The sequence below is a fragment of the Solanum tuberosum genome, unplaced genomic scaffold (assembly GCF_000226075.1).
Source record: "Solanum tuberosum cultivar DM 1-3 516 R44 unplaced genomic scaffold, SolTub_3.0 scf00144, whole genome shotgun sequence".
Taxonomy (NCBI): Eukaryota; Viridiplantae; Streptophyta; class Magnoliopsida; order Solanales; family Solanaceae; genus Solanum; species Solanum tuberosum.
The window spans coordinates 1,329,604-1,345,178 of NW_006239074.1; the positions used below are offsets into that span (position 1 = coordinate 1,329,604).

The following is a 15,575-nucleotide window of genomic DNA, read 5'->3' on the forward strand; positions in this document are numbered from 1 at the left end:
ACTATATAAAATATATATATATATATATATATATATTAAAGAAGTGACAAAACTATTTAAAATAACTTGCAAACTATGTTTATTTTATTTTATTTCTATTTTTTTTATAAAACTAATTATTTTAAATCGTTAGAAATTGAAGAAGCTCAATGATTAATTTATATTGCGGAGGTCCAAAATTGGGTGTCAACAAACGTCACATATGGACATTTAAAGAGAACATACTTTCAATCACACTACAATAACACTTTGTACAAGATCACCTTATAACCATAAGAATACCTTCACATAGTACTATAACACTTCATAACTTGATAACACTTTAATTCAATAGATAATGCCTTCAAGGCCATATTCATAATACAATCCATAATTAAACACCTCCACCATAAGTGGATCAAACCAAGCAAGAACAATTATGTCAATAATATGAGATTAAATCAACTTACCATCCTCCAAAGCCATCCTCAACATTAATCAATAGATATAGAAAATCATAAACATCAACAATACAATCTATTCTAAGCATAAATTCATCAATACCCAATCATTATCAACAAACCCATTTCGTAAGTCAAATATAGAAATTTGTGAAATCAAGGGTTCATGAGATTTTTCACTTGAAAACATCGATTTAATATCAACAATATCACAATCCATCATTTAAAACCACTTAATGCAAGAACCCTTGAGTAGAGTAACAAATAGAAGTTTTTCATAACTTTTGAGAATTTGAAAACCCTTTGAAATTGGTTCTAAAGCGAAAACTAGCTTTAGATAAAGAGCCACCATACCTTAGTATTGAGAAAACCCACGAAAGTTTGATGCAAGAAACCTTCAATTCGAACCCTAGCTCCAACTTGACCTTTGCCTTCAATGGTGTTCTAGAGAGAACCCCCCTTTTTTTTTTAAGAATGAATTAAAACAAACCTTTTTAAAAGTTTTAATACCATGTATAGAAATTAGAAATAATATAAAATATACCCACTTTTTAATTTAACTAAAATTAATATTTACGAAAATGCCCCTTGCCTACATGGACCTACCAAATAAAACTAAGGCAAAGTCCAATTTTTATTTTGGAAAATTTCATAACTCCAATTTATGCTTAAACTTTAAAAATTCATACATTAGGCTCTAGTTTCACCTATCTATTTTTAGGGTCGCTACACTATCCGACCCATTTTAAACAATTTTGTTTAATTTTTATTTTTTTTTGGTAAATCTCGAAAATGAGTAATTGATTAATAAAAAATAGGAAAAATATAAATTAACTCAAAAAATTTACAAATAAATATAGTAACCTTAAATTCAACAATTTCAATAATGTTTAAAAAAAAAATTCGGTAAATCCCAAAAATGAGTAATTGAATAATAAAAAGTATGAAAAAAATATAAAATTAACGCAAAAAATTCACAAATAAATATAGTAACCTTAAATTCAACAATTTCAATAATTTTGTTTAATTTTTTTTTCCGGCAAATCCCGAAAATGAGTAATTTATTAATAAAAAAAGGAAAAATATGAAAAAATATATAAAATTTCATACTTAAGGAATTACACTGAACATGTTATTATTGTTGTTGAAATTAAAAGTGTAATATATTACGATCACGTTTACCTTTATATCGTAGAAAACAATTACGTTAAGAATCTTTTTATTGGTGTAGCTCCGACAAGATATTTTATGTATCGAAAATGACATTTTTTAGTCGTTTACGATGATTCCTATCCTTTTTTTGGCATAAAATTTATATTTTTTCATATTTTTCCTTTTTTTATTAATAAATTACTCATTTTCGGGATTTGTCGAAAAAATAAAATAAAACAAAATTGTTGAATTTAAGGTTACTATATTTATTTGTGAATTTTTGGCGTTAATTTTATATTTTTTTCATACTTTTCATATTTTTTTATTAATCAATTACTCATTTTCGGGATTTACCGAAAAAAATAAAAATTTAGAAAAATTATTGAAATTGTCGAATTTAAGATTACAATATTTATTTGTAAATTTTTTGCGTTAATTTTATATTTTTTTCATATTTTTCTTTTTTTTTATTTATCAATTACTCATTTCGGGATTTACCCAAAAAAATAAAAATTAAACAAAATTGTTGAAAACGGGTAAGATAGGTTATTTAAAAGAGGGGTGATTTATGGGTCGGATAAGTGTTTTAAAAGTGGGTCGGATTGTTTAGGGGCAAAGTGACCCCTTTCCCTTTTAATATAAATGTCACGTGGCAATTCCATTTGTCATTTAAAGAAATGTAAAATGAGTTGGAAATTTTCAGCATGCCAACTAACGCCATAAGGGCATATCTAGACCAAAAGTTGGATGGCGAGGGCATGAGTGAGCCAAACTTTAAACGGGGGGGTATATCTAGACCTTTTCGAATAGTGTAGGGGCATATTTAACCCTTTTCCCATTAATTTATATAATGTTAATAGGTGAGAGAAAGAGAAAATTATGAAAGAGAATAAGTTCATAATTATCAATTACACCTTTCAAGGGATTTCTTTTACCTTATCACATGCCACACCTCACCCGGCCACTTCCACATGCCCACGTTCTCTTTCCATCCATGCCGATTTTTCTTTCTCTTCCAACTTCTCCATTGTTCTTCTTCTCCATTCAAACGAAAACTGTCGCTCAACTTGATCCTCTCAAAGTTGAATTTATCAATGATGTACGTTAACAAGATCCAATATCAAAGTATGTATTCTTAAATTATTGTAATTTTATAATAATAATGAATTCACTTTCTTTTTCAAAATAATTTTTTTCAATATTTTTTTAGTGATTGTGCATGCACACAAGTTTATTTGTTGAATGTATTTGCAATGAAGTTTTTGATATGGGTCACATTGACATTGATGTAAAATGTCGTCAAAGGTATGCCACAATCCCATTGCAGTATGGAAGAAGTAAAAACGATGATGACACAATTAGTGAGAGTGAAGTAACTGGTATTGTTGCTAGCAAAATTGATGGACCGAGCATAGAAAAAGAGCATGATCTGGATACTACCAATTATCCTACATAATACATATATTGGACCTTAAACTTGACTTCAAATTTTAACTTTGATCTCCAACTTTCATAGTGCACAAACAAGCACTTTAACTATCCAACCTTTTAATAAATAAACACGTGATTTTTGGAGCCAAGAGCGTGAAATGCAAACGCTGCCACGTGTATTAGTGAGCCACTCAATGGCTGCCAACTAATTAAACACTTTACACGTGCATTTTTGAACTAAAAATAAAATAAAATTAATCAAGGGTATAGTTGTCATTTCAGCATTTTTTTTTACTGTTGTAGGCCACAAAAATCACTCCTACTCGCGCAAAAAATGTGCACATCACGCGTTTTGCTAGGTAAGACATGCGTGTTTATTTATTAAAAGGTTGGATAGTTAAAGTGTCTGTTTGTGCACTATGAAAGTTGGAGGTCAAAGTTAAAATTTGAAGCCAAGTTTAAGGTCCAATATATGTATTATCCCTTTATTTTTTGCTTCAGTTTTTTGACAATAATATATACTATGCATTATTGTTACTATGTAGTATTAAACAAATTTTATTGATTTTCGTTCATGATATTTGAAAATCAAGAGTATGTTTTATGTTGAGTATATAAATATACATTGTTAGGCTTAATTAAATCTAGATGGATAAAAGTTGGCCACCAGTTGGATACCAATTTCATGCAGTATTAGTCATAATTTTTCAACCTGGATACCAATTAGATACAAATTGGATATCAGCAGTACCCAGTTTTAGATTGAGATTTTAGTTTGAAAAAAAACTACATATACAAAATAATAAGAATTAAATATCTTAAAATTCTATTTAGATACCAATTGTATACATTGCTACAATTAGGTTTTCGGAACGGATACTAATTGGATACAATGTTAATTAGTTTAGATTGACTTACTCAGTCGAAATTTTAATTATATGTTGTATTTTCTGCTGAATACCAATTAGATACCAATTTGATACAAATTTTCAAAGTTGGATATCAATTTGATACCCAATTGGACACCAGTTTGATACTAATTAAATACCAATTGGATACAAATAAACTTAAATTTTCTAGTTGGATACCAGTTTAATACCAATTAGAAATATCAATTACATTTTATTTTTCCATTTTCACGTGAGATATCTGTTGGATACCAATTAGATATAACATTTACTTGTTTTAGGTTATCTAATTTGGTTGAATCTTAATTACATGTTGATTTTTCAATTTTTCCAATGGGATATCAGTTAGATACCAAATGTATACCAATTGGATACAACATTAACTTGTTTTAGGCTGATTAATTCAGTAGAAATCTCAATTACATGTTGGTTTTTTAAATTTTCCAATGGGATATCAATTCGATACCAAATGTATATTAATTGGGTACAAAATTACCTAGTTTTAGGCTGACTAATTTGGTTGAAATCTCAAAATTAACTAGTTTTGGCTAATTCGTTTAAAATCTCAATTCCATGTTGTTGTTTTTTTCAATTTTTTCAATGGAATATCATCTCGATATCAAATGTATACAAATTGGATATAACATTAACTAGATTTAGGTTGGCTAGTACACGTAATAAATGTTATGAAATTATAATTCATTAACTTAAAAGACAAAATAAATCAAAAAACATGAGTTTGTCACAATAAAAGAACTAAATCAAAATAAAAATAAATTATGTCTTTTTTTCAGTAGGGTAATTTGAACATGTCTTCCGGTTGTGTCCCTCTCGATGACATGTACTGCACATAACCTTAGACCTCTTGAACTTCACATCAGCAAACCCTTTCCGACGTTCAAATTGTGGCCTTCCAAAAGTTTTTTTGAACCAGACGGCAATAATTTATGCTCTGACACTTTTTGAATTGAATATTTTTGTGTTCCATCATAAATTATTGTGTGGGTATTACAGGATACAAAAGTACAAATAACTTTTGTAGATATGTTATATCAGTATAAGAATTTCATATCATTTTTATGCATACTTTATATACTTATTTGATGCCAAAAGTAAACACTGATTCATACCAGATTCATGCAAAAAAATTACGAAATCATACAATTTATAACTAATAATTATCTTTTATTAAATAAATAGTATACCAATTTCATCCCATTATTATGTACAATTCCAACCAATATAATGCCAAAAATAGAAATTGAATCCTATCAGATTCGCATCATAAAAACTATAAATTTTCATACAAATTTGATCTTACTATTATTCCAATTTCATAAGAAAGTTACGTCAATTTTTATACCAGAATCATATCAAAAAATTAATAATACTTCTAACAATTAATTATCATTTATTAGATACACAGTAACAAAATTCATTTCAATATAATGCCAAAATCGTACCAACATGGTATAAATTATGTAATTTTTTAAAATCAAAAACATACAAAAAAAAAAAAAGAATGTTCATACCAAAATCTATACCAATTTCAAACAAATTTTATGTAATGTTCATACGCCATAATTAAAAGGCATAATATATATACATATTGGACCTTAAACTTGACTTCAAATTTTAACTTTGACCTCCAACTTTCAAAGTGTACAAACATACACTTTAACTATCCAACTTTTAAACAAATAAACACACAATTTTTGCAGCCAAAGAGCATGTAATGCAAACGCTCCAACGTGTATTAGTGAGCCACTCAATGGCTGCCAACTAATTAAATATTTTACACGTCATTTTAGAACTAAAAAAATTCAAAATTAATTTTAATTTATATATAAGAATCAAAATTAATTCCTCCTAATGGTTTTTAGAGCTTGGAGCTCATTGTTTGACGAAGCTTAGAGGTTTGTTGATGGCTGGCTTCTTGATTTAGGTGTTTGTGGTTGTTGGGTCTGTTTTCATGGGGTTTGAGGAGTCATTTGGATTCTCGCCGGAGATGGCGGATCTGATGGGTTTGAGGTCGGGTATTTGGTGGGTTTAGCAAGCTCGAAGCTCGTTCGCTTCATGGGTTGTGCTCTGGTGCGAGGAAGAAGGAGAACGGCTGGGTATTTGGTGGCATTTTGCCTGAAAAAGAAGAAAATGAACGGAGGTTTTGGGTTGCCGGAGATTGGCCGGAATCCGGGGGATAGAGTTGTCATTTCAACATTTTTTTTTTACTGTTGTGGGACTCGAAAATTACTCCTAACTCGCGCAGAATACGTGCACATCACGCGTTTTGCCAAGTAGGATTCACGCATTTATTTATTAAAAGGTTGGATAGTTAAAGTGCATGTTTGTGCACTATGAAAGTTGGAGGTCAAAATTAAAATTTTAAGCCAAGTTTAGGGTCCAATATATGTATTATGCCTAATAAAACTATTATACACAAACAAAATTTGAATAATTTTGTAAGTAACCAGTATACACAATTCATTCAAATATAAGTTCAAAATTGTACAAAAAAGTGGTATGACCGATAGAAATAAATTTTATATAATTTATTTTTTACCAGAAATCATAAATTAAAAAAAAATTCATACCAAAATCTTTTGCATTTTCAAACAAACATTATGTAATCTAAAAAAAAAAGTGTTCATACCAAAAACGTCACAATTAAATTCTATTATACACAACCAAAATTTGAAAACTTCCTTTCCTTGTTCTTAATTATTATTATTTTTACGTTTGAGTTGTATAACAATACAAATAAAAAACCGCAAAGAATACCAACCTGAAGGATCCCATCTACCACCATGTTTTATTAATATTGATAAGAAGCCGTCCATTACAACACAAATGAAGATTATTGGATAAAAATCAACTGAAACTAGTTGTGACTGACGACAAATTACAGAAAAAATTGAGAGGAGAGACAAACGTTTGAAAAAAAATAATCTGTTTTTTGAAAGGAATTTAATTGTTTTGAGTAAAAAATGGAAAACAAATATTCTCTTTTTTATGAATCTCCTAATTTTATGGCACATATTAATTATCATTAATGAATTCAAAATTAATTACTCCTAACATATCCGTTTTTTACCTTATATTTTTTCCAAACAAATTAATTTTTACTAGTTTTTTGAACTGATTTGAGTTTAAAATAAAAGAAAAATAAATATTCCTCTTTTGTTTTGAATCTCCTAATTTCATGGCAAATATTAATTATCATTAATGAATTCAAATTTATTACTATAACTATATCCGTTTTTTACCTTCTTTTTTAAAAAAAAAAATCTATTTCGATTATTATTTTAAAGTATTTTTTATTTTAATAAAATGTTAGAACCTGCAATTTTTTATTGTTACAATTTGAAAGAATTATTATACTGTCATAACTTGAAATTATTAGTCTTATATATGTCATTTATAAAATTCACAATGTAAAATAAGGAGCTACAAAACTCATTTGGGCCTAGTGCCCTAGTCAAATACACACAACAAAGAGAAAAAAAAGAAGAAAATGGGAGAGAGAACACAATGTAGTAAAATAGTCATGTCAATCATTATTTTTTTAATGGACATGCCAAATCCAAATATGAAAAATAAAATATATAGAAAAAGTATAAATAGAAAATTGAGATGTACTTACCTTGCAGACTTATTCAAAATTCAGCCTTCTAAATACTGTTTTGAAAAGTTTTCAAAATGCTTTTTAAAGCAAAAACTCAATGTTGCTTGATATGTTTGAGCCTATGAGGCATGAAGATTCGAGACGTCTAAGGAGTAAGTATTGTTTAGACTCGTTGAAAATAGTATAAGGAGGGTATATTCGAAATTTGAAATCGTTTTGGTGGAGATTTAAATTGGATTTGAAGCAGGGATGACGCTAATAAGTTTGAAAAAAAAAAAGGCACGTGCCTTAGTCTTCCAAATGTGAAAAGTCCCATTTTAATTTTATCAATAATATGTTATAGTTTTATTTTAAAAAAGTGAGCTTTTCATATAAAGGAAAAAATTAATAGAAGAAGTTTGACACATTTGGCATACTATATATGAATCAAGAAAAATTTAAAGGAATTTTTTTGTTTCATTTTTCAAAAGCATATACTCAAAGGAATGGGAAAGGAAGCACAAAGTTGACAACTAGAAATATTATGTGTTTTGAGACTCAGTATGTAGAGCTGTCAAAATGGGCTGGCTCAACCCAATCCAACCCTAACGGGCTAGAGAGTTAAATGAGTTGAGACGAACTGTCCCTTTTAATTAAAAGACCTATAAAATAGCAGCCCAACTCAGTCCTAAGCGGGCCACGGGTTGGGACGGGTTGACCCTTCAACCAAAAAAGGGACAACATTTTCCCTCTTAGAAATACGAACGTTGATGAATTACACAAAACAAATACATAATAGCCAAGATACAACATTCATAAGTTTCATCCGAGCAAAACACATTACATGATCACTATTGTCATAAACAAGACAATAAAGGAGAAGTGAAAAATTAGGCATAAAACAAAAGTAAAAGAGGTCAAAGATTCATCATAGTTATAATGGAGTAATGGACTTGGGCTAATAAGAAAATTTAGTGGGCTAATGACCCTAAAATATAAAATATATGTAAAAATTATAGTCTTGATTTTGTATTGATATTTTAAAAATATTTATTGACAAAATCGTAACAAGTAAAACACTACTTAAATTATATATATAATAAATATTTTATAATTCACAGCCCGCGGGTTGGCCTCTGAGGCTTGCGAGTTGGGCCTACGAGGCCAGCGGGCCAAATGAGGTTGGGCTAAAAGGCGTTGTTCCTAAATAGGCTGAAAAAATTGAGCCCAATCCCATTTAATTCAAGGGTTGGGTTGGGCCGGCCTAGCGAACGAAACCCATTTTGACACTGTCCACTTGATTTGAGGCAATGTTTTGCTTTCTATGCTATTGATAAAATGAAAAAGAAAAATCGCATCAATCTCTGGATGGCACACAATTTTCTTTTATTATATAAGTGGATAATGAAGTATGAAAATAATTATATATACTTGAAATCTTTCTTCCAATAGAAAAAGATTAAAAAAAGTGTTATTCTTAGAAACTTTTTTTTGTAGACATAGTTGAAAGATTACCCCATCATAAAAGTGATGCGAAAAAAAAAATGTTTTAAATCAAAACCAACGGTCAGTTATTGGATTGGAAAAACAAAGTGTGAATAATTGAGAGACATGGACCCATGGTGGAATAATTGAGTTTGTGCTTCGTACTTTCAGCTGTCCATATTTCATTCCAACTAATTTAGATAAATAAACTAACAGATAAAGCTAAAAATCAAAAATAAAAATTATAGAGGAAACAAATCTATATCTATCAATATCTATATTCATATACTCCATATAAAGCTAGATAAAAGAAAAGTGATGCGACACTTTTCTTTGACCAAGAATCCCATTTTTTTTTCTTTTTCTTTTTTGTTGACAATATTTCTATTTTATTATTGTACAAAAATGAATGTGTCAATTATTACCTATTTATTCATATTCTTTAATATAAAAACTTAATTGTCTTTATTTTCCATAACTCTTATGACTTTTGATAATCATAACTCCTAATTCAATACTCCCTCTGTCACTAATTATGTCACGCCCCGAGCCTACACCCTAGACGTGGCCGGCACTCGAAGACCATTGCTGGCCCCCAAGCGAACCCTTGGCATGGCTTTCTTAACTCAGCGGAAACCTAACTCAACAGAATAACTCAATGCAATGAAAGGTCATAAAACAACCCAACTGATAAAATCTTGGCCAAAAAGGCAACTCGAGTCTCAAAATAGAATATTTATACATATATACACATATGAGAAACTCAACACTAACTGACTGACTGTCTATGAAGCCTCTATAATACTAAGATAGATGTTGGGACAGTCCCCGCAACATCCTAATAAAACAAAACTAAGAGAACAAACTAACCGAGTCCTCCGGAAAGGAAGGAGGCTCACCATTGACTCTAGAGTGCTCAACTGGATCAACGGTGTGCTGGATGCTGATCCTGGGTACCTGCGTCTGCATCATCATAAGATGCAGGCCAACTGGCATTAGTACATTGAATGTACGAGTATGCGAGCTGGAAAGCTAAACAACAACTTAAGCTTGAAAGGAGTACAAAGGAACTCTTACCTTGGCTCTGTTCGACTCATGAATAACTGAACTCAATATAAAGCAATAAGACACATGCAATATATAAATAGCTTGTAAAACAGTGTAAACAACTTAGCTCGTTAATGATAAAACAATGACAAACTCAACTTTACTTATATAAAAGTAATATAACTTTTGTGGGAGGTTTTTTAACCGACAACCACCACTATGAGCCCTAGTGATGATACAACGTTTTACCTCACGTTGCCTAAGGACTATCCTATACCTTGCCGTGATATAGGACCTTACTTAACTTAGTGGATCCACTAGCTTAATTTACGTGATCATCTAAAAAGAATGACCCGTCAAGTCCAATGTTGGCTACATGGTTCTTATGGAGAGTTGAGTTAATATGAACTCGCGTCCCCAATTCGGTGCTCAATACTACTCCCAAAAATACTTTGGCTCATAAGTGTTTTAAACACAAACTTATTTGTTTATTTTGAGATAATTACTCAAAGCTTAGCCCAAAGGAATCTCTTGGACAACATAGTTCCTTTCTTACTCAAATGTGAAAACATTTATAAACTTCTTTGGGAATACTTAGTTCCCTATTAACTTTTGAGAAATGAACTCAACTATTTACTTAACTTGAAACTCTATACTCTTTACTTAACTTGAAACTTGAGCCTTAAAACGAAGTTAAAACGTTTAATAAAGACTCTTGCAAAGCTTTAAAGACTTGATCCTATACTTAACTATTAACTTCACTTGACTTTGATCCTAACTTTCTTGAATTGAATTATGGATTCAAGGATTATGATTTGTGTTTGGAAAGACCTCATGATGTTTAGGAATGATTTAGGACAGCTAAACTTAAGAAAAGTTACGAAATTAAATTCTGAAACAGTGGAGTCCGCGTCCTCTCCGCGACGCGGAGCAGATTTTGTTCACAGAGGGAACAAGTCCGCGACACGGACTTGTTTCATGCAAGAAGCCCGATTTTCCTCCTTCATTTTTCCAACTCTAAACCCTCTTAACTTCAAAGGTTCTTTCCCCAAACACCTGGGATCATTAAAACCCTTAATATACAATAGATTCAACTCGAAAATACAATCGGAAACATGTCCCAAATCAACAAGAACTTCAACACAACCACAAGACTTCAACAAACACAACCAAATCTTTTCTCAGAAATTAAAACGAGTTTGGCGTGTGGGGGAATGAACCAACCCAACACTATGATCTCACATACCTTAATAGGGATCACCCCAAAGAAAATCACGACAATCTCAACGAACTTTGCTTCTTCTTCTCTTTCTCCTCTTCTTTCTCTCTTCTCTCAAAAGCCCTAACACTCACTTTTAAAAGGGAAAACTGATTTTAAATCAGTCTAGACCCTTAAAATAACCAAAAGAAATGGTTAGGGAAAAGATCAAAATACCCTTACAAAATTCGGACTGACTTCCCTGTGCCAACAGCCCAACTTCCAAAGGGCATAACTCACTCATACAAACTCGGAATCAAGAAAACTCAACGGCGTTGGAAAGATCATTCCAAGGGCTTTGCAAACATAACTGGAAATACACCTAACTCATCCTGAGATAGGAGTTACGACCGTTGAAGTTGACCAAAAACTCACTTTTTCCATACTTAACTAAATTTCCAGATTTTTAAATTCTTTCCAAAAATGACTATTTCCGATTTCCAGCTTCTTCATAGTTATATTAACTTGCAAGATGTCACAAATTATTTGTCCACTTTTGAATTGACACACCTACTAAGAAAATAATTATTGACATAGTGAGTTTACCATTTTACCCATATTAGTTATGAAGTGAATGAATTAAAAAGTTAAAATTTTCAAGAAGTTTTACCTTTTTCAAATTAATTAATTGAGGGTATAACATGTAAATTTTTTTGTCCTTTCTTGATTTGTCAAAATGGACAAGTAATTAGGAATAACTAAAAAAGAAAAAATGGACAAGTAATTAGGATCAGGAAGTAAATTTCAATAAAATCTGCTTTCACCAGTATTAAGAAAATAATGTCATAGAATAAAGTAATTTAGAAAGTATACCTAAAATGATAATATTATTGAGGAGTCAAAATTTGTTGAAGATTGAAATTTTTCTTAGCAATATTGGAGTGTATTTTACCTAACTTAGTCTTTAACTATGATTAAGAGGATTGCTAAATTAATTTAATCTAGATTTTTTAATATTACAAGTGTCATTTAGAAAATTGAGAAAAGGTGTTATGGAGAGGAATCAAATTCCCTTTGACTGATAAATACTCCCCCTGTTCACATTTGGCGTACTACGTATCAAGAAAGATTTAAGAGAATTTATTTTTTAGAAAGATTACCCCAAAATAAAAGAGATGCCAAAACAAATGTTTGAAAAACAGTTTTAAAAGTTTGTAATTATTACAACTCCATCAACTTAAGCTTTGTCCTTCTTCCTTTCAGTTGTCCGTAAAATCCACTTATGCTCGGTAAGTGATTTGTCGGGACTTGACTGTTTGATAGTACTTCACTAAAATGACCATAACTTCTTGATATGGATTCGAATTGAATAACAACTAGATGGTTGACAAGGGATTTAATTTGATAGATTATGGTCCACATAATTCTTCATAGTCTAAGAGATATGCTTGTTTGAATTTGACACTTGTATAAACTTATACGAAAACTTGAATTTGTGCTAGAGTTCTTTTATCATGACCTTAATTCACATTCAATACACTCTGCACTCTTAAGCATTGTAAACATTTTAATACAGCAAAACATTAATTTAGGTACCACCCCGAAATTTACACATTCAATAAGTTGGACTAATTGAGAAATTGGAAAGACAAAAAGTGATGTTCTTTTGAAAAAAATTCTGCAGATAAAGCTAAAATATTGAATATTGAACTGAAAAAAAAAAAAAACAAAGTGTGCTTGTTACTTTTATTGACAAACCAACCCCACAAGAAAAGACAGATATGAAACTAGCTAGCAGTTTTCATGAATATGCATACCAATTCCAATAGGTCGAAAGAAGATAAATTTGATAGGAAAATATTTTTTGGTCAGAAAATTTGGTCAGAATGATATTTTATCTATGTTATGTTACCTTTTAAAACATTTTTACCTTTTTAACTTTAATACCTTTTAACTAAAAAATGGAAAAAAGATTAATTTATTTTAAAATAAAAAAGATATTATTCTTTTTTAAAAGTTCTGGCCAAATTTTTTGGCCATTTAGCATTACCCTTAAAAATACTTATTTCAAGATGCATTATCTCATCTACGATTTGGTTTTGATGAATTGCTCACATTCCAAATGTGTATATCAGTTGATTTTACCAGAGTTGGCCAATTTATTTCAGTTTACCTAAAACAAGCTAAAACATGGAAAACAAAACAAAAAAGATACTAATCTCACTGATTTTTATGTGACGAAAAATTAAAGAAATTATCACATCATATGCTGACTTCCTGTAATAACAACTCTCTTTGAACCCTGCATTTTGGATTGGTGTGCTATATACGAAAAAACGAATGCTAGCTTAAGAGAACCTTTTAATTTTACCCAAATAATTCAAAAGTTATTTTTAATTTTAACAGGTTCTTAGAAACTTTTTGTAGACATAGTTGACAGATTACCCCACCATAAAAAATGCTTTAAATCAAATTCAACAGTTAGTTATTGGATTGATGAAACAAAGTGTGAATCATTGAGAGAGATGGGCCCATGGTGGAATAATTGAGTTACTTTCAGTTGTCCATATTTCATTCCAACATCTTAGTTAGATTCATTGCTAACTCACAACAATTCCAGTAATCTACACATATATCATCTAATTTTAAGTTCAACTTATATATATATATGGCTGAAGCTTTCCTTCAAATTCTGCTAGAAAATATCACTTCTTTCATCCAAGGGGAACTTGGATTGCTTCTCGGTTTTCAAAATGACTTCCAAAATATTTCGAGCGGGTTTTCTACAATCCAAGCGGTGCTTGAAGATGCTCAGGAGAAGCAACTTAAGGACAAGGCAATTAAAAACTGGTTACAGAAACTCAATGCTGCTGCGTATAAAGTTGATGACCTATTGGACGAATGTAAGGCAGCAAGACTCGAGCAGTCTCGATTAGGACGACATAATCCAAAGGCTATTGTTTCCCGTCACAAGATTGGGAAAAGGATAAAAGAGATGATGGAGAAACTAGATGCAATTGCTAAGGAAAGAACGGATTTTCATTTGCACGAAAAGATTATAGAAAGACAAGTTGCTAGACCGGAAACAGGTGCTCACTTAAATTAGTATTACAACAATTTTGTCTATATTCATTTTTTTGGCAATTATCAAATTCATTTGTGTAATTGGCCGGGTGAGGGAAAGTGATAGAAACCAAGATGAAAATAAAACTTTACTGATTAAATGAAGTGCAAGAATCTTAAACACTGCATTAACCAATAACTAAGTCCGTATGGAGTGGACAAATCTCCAAATATAAAGACAAATATAATACTTTTCTTCTTCTTCCAGAATCTTTGCTAAATACATATATTTATACTAAACATAAAGATAACTACTAACACAGAAATAGTTACTGTTGTAGATAACTAACTAATAACTGTTGTAGATAACTGCCTAATAACTGCTGCCTATAACTATTATAGATAACTACTGCTTATATATTTTATCCTCTTTAAAAATAAACTAAGATAAACAAGTAGTCGTATCAGAAAGTTTCAAAGATTTTCCCTAAATTTTAGTCTCAAGTGTCTTAACTCTTCACTAACTTTGATGATTGATATATAGCTTATTTTCTAAAAGTTCTTAAGATTGTAGAACAACTTTACTCCTATCAAATACAAACTCAGATGTTCAGACCATGAAAAGATTGTGAATTCAATACAGGAGTACTTAATGATTACTGTAATTCTATGTCATAGAAAGTAATTTCATAAGTGAGAAAATCCTCTAGCATTTTTCACTTTGCCAAGTGGAACTCAGCATGATTTTCTCATGTCTCCTGCTCCTCAAACTCATCCATATCTTTTTAAGGCGTGCAAATATCATTATCTATTTTCTGCTGACTCCTAATTATCTTGAATGTAACAATATTCTCGTGTGGACATTGCTTGGACCAGGTTCTGTTTTAACTGAACCACAAGTTTATGGAAGAGACAAAGAGGAAGATGACATAGTGAAAATCCTGATAAACAATGTTAGTGTAACATCCGGCAATTTGAAATAGCTAAGAAGAGGCTTAGAATTTGAAAATTTTCATTTTTGGAAAGGATTTGAAAATCTGGAAAATTTGGCTAAGTATGGAAATCAGTGATTTTTGGCCAACTTTGAGCAGTCATAACTTCTAGCTCAGGATGAGTTGGGAGTAGTTCCAGTTATGGTTGTGAAGCTTGTGGAATGATCTTTCCAAAGCCGCTGAGTTTGCTCAATTCCAAGTTCGTATAAGCGAGTTATGGCCATTAAAAGTTGGGCAGTTGGCAGGGAATCCGTCCGG

The 15,575-nt window shown here is 30.6% G+C and overlaps 1 pseudogene; it reads left to right on the forward strand.

The window, feature by feature from the left end:
* The first annotated feature begins 13,854 nt into the window (after positions 1-13,854).
* LOC102604758 (disease resistance protein RGA2-like) overlaps positions 13,855-15,575 on the forward strand; it is a 6,318-nt pseudogene continuing 4,597 nt past the window's right edge.